Raw genomic sequence first — 9,901 nt, forward strand, 5'->3', positions numbered from 1 at the left:
TTTGAGAATTGGGTGTTGTGTATTCTTGAGAAAATATGAACAAGAATGTTAAGAACATGTTTATGCATTCAATACCTTAATCATAAGCATTGAAAAAGAAAAGAAAAAAAATAAAATAAAAAAATATAAAAAAAAAGAAGAGAAAAAGAAAAAGAAAAGAAAGAGAGCAAATAAGTAAAAGGGGACAAAATGCCCCAAAGTAAATGGTGAAAGCAATGCATATGTACTGTACTCGAAATTAGGATACATGAATATGTGGAAAACATGGTTAATGGATAGTTAGATGTGGTATTATGATTACATGGATTGGCTTAAGTTAGGTGGAAAGTTTAAGTTAATTAAGGATTTAGATTTTAGTCCACTTGGCCAAATACAATCCTACCTTGACTCTAACCCCATTACAACCCTTAAAAGACCTCTTGATATGTGTATTTCACTACAAGAAAAACACCCATTCAGGTACATTTGAAAAGTGTAGCCAAAAGTGAAAAAAAATTATGCCTTAGGCTATGGCTACGCTTTCTGGGCTACGGCTACGCTTTTTGGGGTGATTCCTATTCGGCCGTTGCCTATTCTCAAAGGCTACGCTTTTCTGCACCAAGGGCTACACTTTTGGCGTTTGGGAATAGGGTGCGCTTTTCAAGTGATGCTGTTTATGACCAAAGACTACGCTTTTCAGCTTCCATTTTTACTAGAATAGGCTACGCTTTTCAATGCTACTGCATCACCTTTGAAGCGTAGCCACTTTGTATACCATGGCTACTGTTTATAAGTGTAGCCTTAGGTTTCTCTTTTTTTTTTGTATTCTATAGCTACTGTATATAAGTGTAGTCTTAGGTCTCTTATTGTTTTTTTTTATTTTCTATATATATATATATATATATATATATATATATATTCTAATAATTATTAATACAACATAATATTTAGTAATATAATTATATGTATAATAATTATGCAATTTTAATTAAATGAGTTAAATATTATAAAATAAAAATAAATACATAATTATATTAAATAATTTTTTTAAATAATAAAAATTATCTAACCAAAATATATTTATAATAATGATCCAAAAGTACTAGAATGAAGTTAATTGTGAGTATTCATACATCTCACACTAAAGTAAGCATAGCCATATCAAAATAACCATGATGCTACTTAGAATTTACTAGTAATACTCTACGAGAAACATATCCTACATAAGCATCTTCTAATAAAAGGCATTAGTAGTCAACCATACATGTATCCATTTTCAACACTACTCTATCTTATAGCCAATAAACCACAATAATAATCAGCTTAATCTTCATTATCATCCTCAACATTATCCTGCATAATTATATAGAAAAATAATTATTAAAAAATATTCATAATGACATTTGCAATTATAAAAATTATAAAATCAAACTCAAAACTATCAATGACTGATATCATTAATTCACCTCTGCCTTCTTTATTCTTTACTAAATGCTGGCCACACTTGCAAAGATATATATGAACATGGTAATCAAATCACACAAGTCAGCAAAAATATATATGAACATGGTAATCAAATCACACAAGTCAGAATCGAGAATTGCACTATCCAAACTATCTATGCTAGCCAATGTTCTATATCCACTAATTTTTTGTTTTTCAAAATTTCAATAAATTTCGCTTTGGAGATATGAGAGTTAAGAGTTCACCTTTATAGGAGGGATTTATCAGTGCTTCATATATTAAATTAACAATGTCATCCAAATGAATCCAGGAAAACCTGTACAAAAAAAAAGAAAAATAACTTAATTATATCAAAGTATTATTTATTCGGGAATGGATCTTTTTAATTATGTGGCAAACTATATATGATCGAAATTCGAAACACTTACAATTTTCTAACCACTCGTGATTTTTGCCAAACCACAACTATATCTTCTGAAGTAAAATACAATATATGAGAAAATATACTTAAAACACAAATCTGTTTCTAGACAATGATGTAGCAAGCTAACAGCAATCATAAAATACTAACCCCTCTCAGCCTTCCTACAAATCAAATAACAAGCATAGGCATTATTTACTATTTAGTTCATTTAGTTAAATTTAAAAATACTACAGACTTCATAGTAATAATGCAGAAGCAGAACTGTTTTGCTTTCAAAAGAAACTTTTACATAACACCAGAACAGACTAATAGCTAACGAGTCTCTCGGGATAATTGGTTTAATAATAATGTGAACCTCCTTCAATGATCTCTGTTTATAATTAATAAATAATAAAGTTTAGTGCTTTTAGTAAAGTAAACTCAAGAATTGATGCACAAACCTAAAACTTATAATATTATCTCCCTAATGTACAATAACCTGTGCTAATATATAGAAAAGGCACTCCTACACTGCTTCCATACTTCTGCTGAATCCAGATTTTTAAGCTATTAAATGGATAGGTCAGATGAAGAATAAGCAATTTCTTGTAAGTAAAACTTGCTTAACTTGATGCACATATATTTGTCAAGAAAAATATACATATAAAAAGGTTCATTTTCAATTTGTACCATCAGGAATCATATGCTTACTTTTGATGTTACTTTAATCCTGCTCTGCTTGATTTCTGTTTTTATCTGCAGAATTAAAATGAGCGTTGGAAAGATGTCTATTATCTCTTAATAACCAAAACTCTATGAATCTTTAAGTCAATACAATCCAATAATGACAGTGATAGGAACAAGGCAATAACCTCCGAAGACCATCTGGTACTTATGGGTATTCCAGCCAAGTTAACCACCCCTGTTGAGCCCTGAATGCTATTCTTCTATTCCGACTCCTCCGCAATCTTAATTCCTGGAAAGTTTTTCACTGGAAGGGCAAGGCAAAGTTAACCAATGAATCCAAAGTGCATGATCTATCTACCTTTTTTATTTATTTAAAAGGAAGATAAATGTAAGACTTTCAATAGTGAAGGGATCTAAATTAGGTATGAATTTAAACCAAATGCAGCATAATAAGCTTAAGAATGATTAGGATTTATGAAGTAGCACTTCACATGGCAGAGTTATATAACTTATATCTAATGGGAACTCAACCCCAACCCCAACCCCAACTTGTTATGATACTATTAATCAAATATCAGTAAAGCCCAAATTACTGTCTGCATTCTCACATCAAAACACATGGAATTTACTGTCTGTCACCTCAAGCGTTGGCCACTCAAAAGCTGGATAGAATTTCTTTGTGCATACAAATCCAAAGAGTATTAACAGTAATGAAAGAGGTATAAAGAACGGTGCGTAGTAGAACTTCTGCACCCCAAAGTAACCAAGCATGGTAACTTGGTATAGAATCAAAGATGCTAGTATGCGGTTGTGTATGTGCGGCCACATCCTTCCATAGCTTTCATACGATGGAACATACACTTTTAGAGCCTGTTGATAACAAAAAAACACTACTCATTCATGAGATTTCAAGCTATTAAAATGACACGGATCAATTAATATCCTGGTTGGGTAAATAGAATCATGAGAACTTCACCTGATTTCTTAGTATAAGCCATCCGAGGCCAAAATACAGAGCACCAAATGGGACTATCAGAGGAGCAATCACAGAATAGCAGAAAACGATTGTGACGATGAGCATGTCACCAAGAACTCTAGTCCCATAACCAAGATCTCCAGGAGCCCAAGCCTCTTTCACCTCCGCATCAGTCTTGCAAAGATACTTTTTCTTCAAATGGAATAAAATAAGAGGAACTAACCCGGACAGCTCAAGACCATAGCCAACAAAAAATCTGACAAACAGAATAGAAGTCATTTAATTTGGTTGAACATTAAATCATATGCACAACCCAACTTCATAAGAAGATGATAACTAACAAGATCATGGAAACACCATTTGTAAATCAAGTTTGCATTAATGCACCCTTTAGCGTATATAGCAAACAGACTTAATCAGCATTGCCAGAAGAATAATAGTAAATAAATAAATGAAACATGAGATATTATCTTACTTGAGAGCCACATAGGTCAAGAAGAAAGTAGCATTGCATGGAAGGCTTGCAGCTAGCAAAGACACAAGTTATTGTCTGCATTCTCACATCAAACACATCAAAAATGGCTTTACCACTACCAAACCTCTAATCTTCCAATCCAAGCTCCTCTGTTTTTCTCTGTTATACCTCTTCACAACTCTTTTCCTCGCTCTCTACACCATTCTCTCTCAATCCAAATGCTTATTCAGATCTTCCCCTTTGGATCCAATTCAGGATCCTCTCTTCTCTTACCCTTCCTCCTATGGAGAGCACAAGTATGCTGTCTCAACCACACGTTCTACATGCACTTCTCCTATTTTCTTTTCAGGTGCTCTGCGTCGATTCCTCTGTTCTGTGTGATTCTCTCCCAATATAGAAAATGCTGAATTTGTGTTGTTGTTGTGATAAAGCTGAAGAATTTCCACTAATGAATTGTGGTTATCGGATTCAGATTACTTGGATGTTGTGAAGGAGATCAAGAATTTGATCAAGGACTCTTCATCAGCTGAGGAGTCAAGTGCTCTACGCTACATGCTTCTCGGCTACCAGGAAGCTAAAACCATTCATGCAGTAAAACCCCCAATTCCTATCAGTGTCATATCCAGAAGCTACAACCCCTAATTAAAAACCCTAAAATTGGAACCCAAAACCTCCCAAATTTCACAGAACAAACTGAAAATCGATACATACCTTCTCAGGTGAGCGGCGATGACGATGCTGAGCGACGACGACGATGCTGAGCGACGACGACGATGCTGAGCGACGACAGTGAGCACATGCGACGATGATGCTGAGCGGTGACAGTGAGTGCACGAGAAGGCGATGCGAGGCGACGGTCAGCGCACGCAACGACGATGGTCCGCACGGCAGAGCCCTAGCCGGTGTCGTCCTCTCCTTCCTTCCCCTCTCCTCTCTTCTTCTCTTCTTCTTCCCGTTCTCTCTTTTTCTGATTTTTCCCTCTTTTGTGTGTGTGTGAGTGAGGATGAGAGTGTGAGCTTGTGAGTGGTGAGCTGGTGACTGGTGAGTAGCGCAGCCATGTGGTGAGTGGTGACTGGGTGGCGACGGTGAGAAGGCGAAGGTGATGAGTGTCGTAGGTGATGTGTGTTGAAGGTGAGAATGGCGAAGGTGAGAATTGTGTGCCAAAGGATTGGCGAAGGTGAGGGTTCCTCCAATTGAAGGTGCTGTGTGCGTGTCTGCTTTTGGAGGGAATTGAAAGAGGAATAAAAATTTCACGAAGTGTTAGGATTTGGTCTTATACATTAGGCATCACTTTTAAAATGCACCCAAAACTTAATAAATAGGCTACTCTCTAAAAGCGTCCTCTTTGATACAAAAAGTGAACCTATAGATATCAACCTACGGCTACGCTTTATAAGTGATTTCTAAAATACTTAAGGCTATACTTTTTAAATGATGCCACAATTGTGTATCCTTTTCTCATATAAAAAGGCAACACGGAAAAAAGTGTAGCCTATTCTATGAATAGGCTACACTTTTCAAATGTAGCTTAAAAGAAGTGTGGCTGAATGGGTATTTTTCTTGTAGTGTTTATGCATTAAATTTTTGTTGATTGTTAGATGAAGAGCAAGCCTTAGAAAGCAAGGTTAGTAGAGAATTGAGAGAATCGAACCTTAAACACTTGAGTGATTAGAGTGTATACACTTCCGGTGAGGGTTCGACGCTCGATTCTTTGTTCCCGGCTTTCATGAGCTATTCTCTTCTTGCAAGTATATTTGTACTTCATTTTTAGGATTTGAATTAGTGAAATCCAGTTCATATTTATTCTTGGAGAATTTATTTACTTTTAAACCAAGTAGGTAAAGACATTTTGCATGTAGTTGCATTCATATAGATAGGTTACATTACATACTTTCTACCATTCTTCTTCACCTTTATAGCTTCTCTTGAGCTTAGCATGAGGACATGCTAATGTTTAAGTGTGAAAAGGTTGATAAACCACTATTTTATGGTTTATCTTGTGTTTAATTGAGTGGTTTTATCAAGTCCTTGCCCACTTATTCATTTAAATTGCATGGTTTTACTTTTTCCTTCCTGATTTTGTGCTATGATTGAAAATATGTTTCTTTGACCTTAATTTTATTAATCTTAATCATCCCTTTGTACCATTTGATGCCGTGATATGTGCGTTAAGTGATTTCAGGGATTACAGGGTAGGAATAGCTTAGAGAATGGAAAGGAAGCATACAAAAATGGAAGGAATACAAGAAGTTGAAGAAATTGCTAAGCTGTCAACCTGACCCTCTCACACTAAAACGGACATAACTCGAGCTACATAGGTCCAAATGAGGCGGTTTCAGTTGCGTTGGAAAGCTAACGTCCAGGGCTTCGATTTGATATATAATTTGCTATAGTAAAAGTACAGATAGGCGACACAAACGTATGCTCTATGCGGACGCGTCGCAGTGACGAAAAACCAGCGTGGCAGATTTCTTCTCCAACGATTTCTGGACTGTTTTCGACCTAATTTTCGGTCTAGAAAATACAGATTAGAGGCTATAAAGTGGGGGAATCCATTCATTCATGAATCATTAACTCATATTCACATAATTTTAGGTTTTAGATATAGTTTTCTAGAGAGAGGGGCTCTCTCCTCTCTCTTAGGTTTTAGGATTAGGATTTCTTCTTCTCAATTTCCAAGTTCAATGTTCTTTTAATTTAAGATTCTTATATTCTACATTTATTCCATAATATTTTTCCATTTAAATCTATTATTTGTTTAATTGTTTCCAATTGAATTTTAATTACCATGTTCCTTTTTTACTTCTTTTATGATTTATGAAAATGGCATTCATATTAACTGAGTAGACTCCCAACTTGATTTTGGAGTTGATTATTATTTGGAGACCCTTGAGTTGGAATACTCAAGAATTAATTGGTAACTGAAAGTTGTTGGCTAGCACTCTAGTTACTATGCTAATCCTTGCCAAGGGAGAGGATTAGGACTTGTGAACAGAAGTTGGCTCCCAACTTAATTTTCCTTTATTTAGTAAAGGATAACCAAGTAGAAACAACAACCTATTACTGTTAATCTTGAGAAATCCAACGAGGATAGAACTTCTGATTAATCTTCTCGGGTCAAGGCTTTTAATTTAATTACATAAAATCTCTTATTTATTTTTATTGCTTTAATTTATAATTATATCTGTGCCCATTGCCCAAACTCCAAAACCCCCAATTTACAAGACGCATAACCAATAATAAGAACACCTCCCTGTAATTTCTTGAGAGATGACCCGAGGTTTAAATACTTCGGTTATAAATTTTATTAGGTTTTGTTACTTGTGACAACCAAACTTTTGTACGAAAGGAATTCTTATCAGTTTAGAAGCTATACTTACAACGCGAATTTATTTGTGAAAATTCTAGATCGCGCGAGAGTTTCGTTCGTCAATCTCTCGTTCCATAATGCGAACCATCATTGAAGTTATCATTTTCTACAACATAATTACAACGAAAATCAAAGTCAAAAGGATGAGACTTCATGGAGAAAAAAATAAAAACAAAAGCTATCAAGAACTAAAAAAAAAGTACACTCTTAACTATTAACAAAAACAAGCAAACTATTCACACACGCACATATAAACAATAACCAATAACAAGCACACATATGTAAATTCCCGACAATGGCACCAAAAACTTAATCCGGGCTAAACGTCGGTTTAGAATTTCTCAAAAAGAATCTTGTCGTAAGTATAGTTCTAAACCAACAAATGACCTGTATTAGAGTTGAGTTTGTTTGTCACAAATTCAAATCAATAAAAACCGGGAGTTTTAAATCCCGGGTCGTCTCTCAAAAGAATTGCAGTGAGGTGTGCGTATCATTGGCTATGAGAAAAAGGAGTTTGAAATACAAAAGATAAGAAATTAAATGATAAAAAAGTAAAGAACAAACAAAAAAATTTAAGTACTAATAGGCATCTTGGCAAGGATTGAGAGTTAAGGTTTTCTATCCAAGTCATTGACCATAAACATGGTAATTAAGAAGAGTTAATCCCACTTCGTCATCCCCAACATTGGAAAAAAGTCAAATAGGCATAATTGATCTTAATCCACAAGTTCTAGCCAACTCACAAATTAGACTTAGTGAAAGACTAGCGTCAGTAGAAACAAAACCAACTAACAACCCTAAATTACCAATCAATATTGGACGTCAATGACTCAATGTCACCTAAGTCCTTAATTTCAAGCCAAGAATGCAAAATTCTACTCTAAAACTAGAAAAGGTATTTGTCAAACACTTGGAATGCATCAAAATAAAACATGCTAAATTGCAAGAATTATAAAATCTATAACTACTAAAACAAGAAAGCAATAATGACAAACTAAACAAGCATCACTAAACATATTAAATTGTATTAAAAGTAAACAAAAATTCAAGTGTTAATAATCCAAAATTGACAAAATTAAAGAAACTAATAAGTAAAACTAAAAGGTTTAAGACAATAAAATAAGAAAAATATAAAGAAAATTAAACTAGAACAAAAATTAAAACCTAAATTAAGGATAAATTAACCTAAAATCTAAATTTCTAGAGAGAAGTTCTCTTCTCTCTCTAAAATTTCTATCTAAAACATGATTTTAAACTACTATTATGATTATTTGCTTGTCTTACCTTCAAATGCTTCAACAATGAGTTGGATTAGGCCCAAAATGGACTTGAAATCGCGATCCACGTATTTACTTAAGTAAATCACGTGCCACTACTCGTGTATACGCACAAGCCATGCGTACACACAAGACATGCGTGCGCATAACCATGAAAATCTCCAATCTTCATTTCTTTATGAATTCTTCACTTATGCATGCTTTTTTTTCATTTCTTCAAGTCATTATTGCCTTCTAAACCTTAAATCACTCAAATAAATACATCAAGGCATCGAATGTGATAACAATGAATTAAATTTAGTAATTTTAAAGACTTAAAACGCATGTTTTTAATAATTAAGCATAATTAAGAGAAATTTACAAAAGCATACAATTTCTATGAATAAATGTAGAATAAGTTGATAAATTACATGTTTTTCTATTAAAAAATGATCATAAAATAGAGGTTTATTAATTAACAAACTTTCATTTTTTGTAACTACACACCCTTAATTTCTGCTATATTATTTGAGATTGATTTTGTCTCACATAAAAAAAATCTTAAGAGAGTGGGATCAAATGATCATTGAGGTTGTGGATTATCAGGAGTCTCTACAATCCCTAACAATTCCACATTAGAACTTTTATGTCTTTTTGGGTGCTATTTTACGACTGACACTCCTTCCCTCCTAACCTTAGCATGCAACTCATCTATTAGTCCTTCCAAAAATTTTCTCTTATAGTTCTCCTCATTCTCCCTCCCTCAATTACCCCTTTTTTCTTCAACAATACATTCACCTTCAAAACTACCATGTCTTGCCATTTGCTTTAGTTTCACTCTTTTCTTTTCTTTTTTTTTTTCCAAAACTCTAACCCTTTTAATCTGATATTTAAGGTATCACATTTTATAGATGAGGTGATGTCCACCAAAATCAGAGACATATCCATGGTAGTTTTTATTATTACCATATTAGAATCTTCCATTTCTCGCATTGTTTCTCCTCCATTATAAGATTTATTGATACTGCTTTAAGTGTTTTTCTCTTTAACATTTAGAGTAATAAAATTGTCTAACAACTATGATGGTGAAACCTTATTCTTTGGTTTTAACATTACACTAGGATTGTTCTCCTCTTCTTCCTTCATATTTATCCTTCACCTAACTTAATCCACCCTCAACCACTCTCCAACCTTGTTCTCCTTTAAATTATTTGAATCTGAGTTTTTTAATAATCGGCTGCAAACCTTTGCTCCATGCTCTATATCGATTAATTCATATCTCAATTTCACG

The 9,901-nt window shown here is 33.9% G+C and overlaps 1 non-coding gene across 4 annotated transcripts; it reads right to left on the reverse strand.

Annotated features, from left to right (window-relative positions):
* Positions 1–1,040: 1,040 nt before the first annotated feature.
* Positions 1,041–5,251, reverse strand: LOC112729832 (uncharacterized). 4 transcript variants are annotated; one of them, XR_011868409.1, is made up of 10 exons: positions 4,696–5,231; positions 3,985–4,558; positions 3,510–3,765; positions 3,142–3,403; positions 2,719–2,837; positions 2,558–2,602; positions 1,872–1,917; positions 1,689–1,759; positions 1,446–1,482; positions 1,041–1,332 (listed from the first exon to the last, which is right to left on the reverse strand). It is a non-coding gene; the product is annotated as an uncharacterized protein (transcript). The 4 variants fall into 4 exon arrangements; XR_011868408.1 differs by lacking the exon at positions 1,872–1,917 and having other exon boundaries at positions 4,696–5,249; XR_003812635.2 differs by lacking the exon at positions 1,872–1,917 and having other exon boundaries at positions 3,173–3,403.
* Positions 5,252–9,901: the final 4,650 nt, after the last annotated feature.

Source organism: Arachis hypogaea, chromosome 12 (genome assembly GCF_003086295.3).
Source record: "Arachis hypogaea cultivar Tifrunner chromosome 12, arahy.Tifrunner.gnm2.J5K5, whole genome shotgun sequence".
Taxonomy (NCBI): Eukaryota; Viridiplantae; Streptophyta; class Magnoliopsida; order Fabales; family Fabaceae; genus Arachis; species Arachis hypogaea.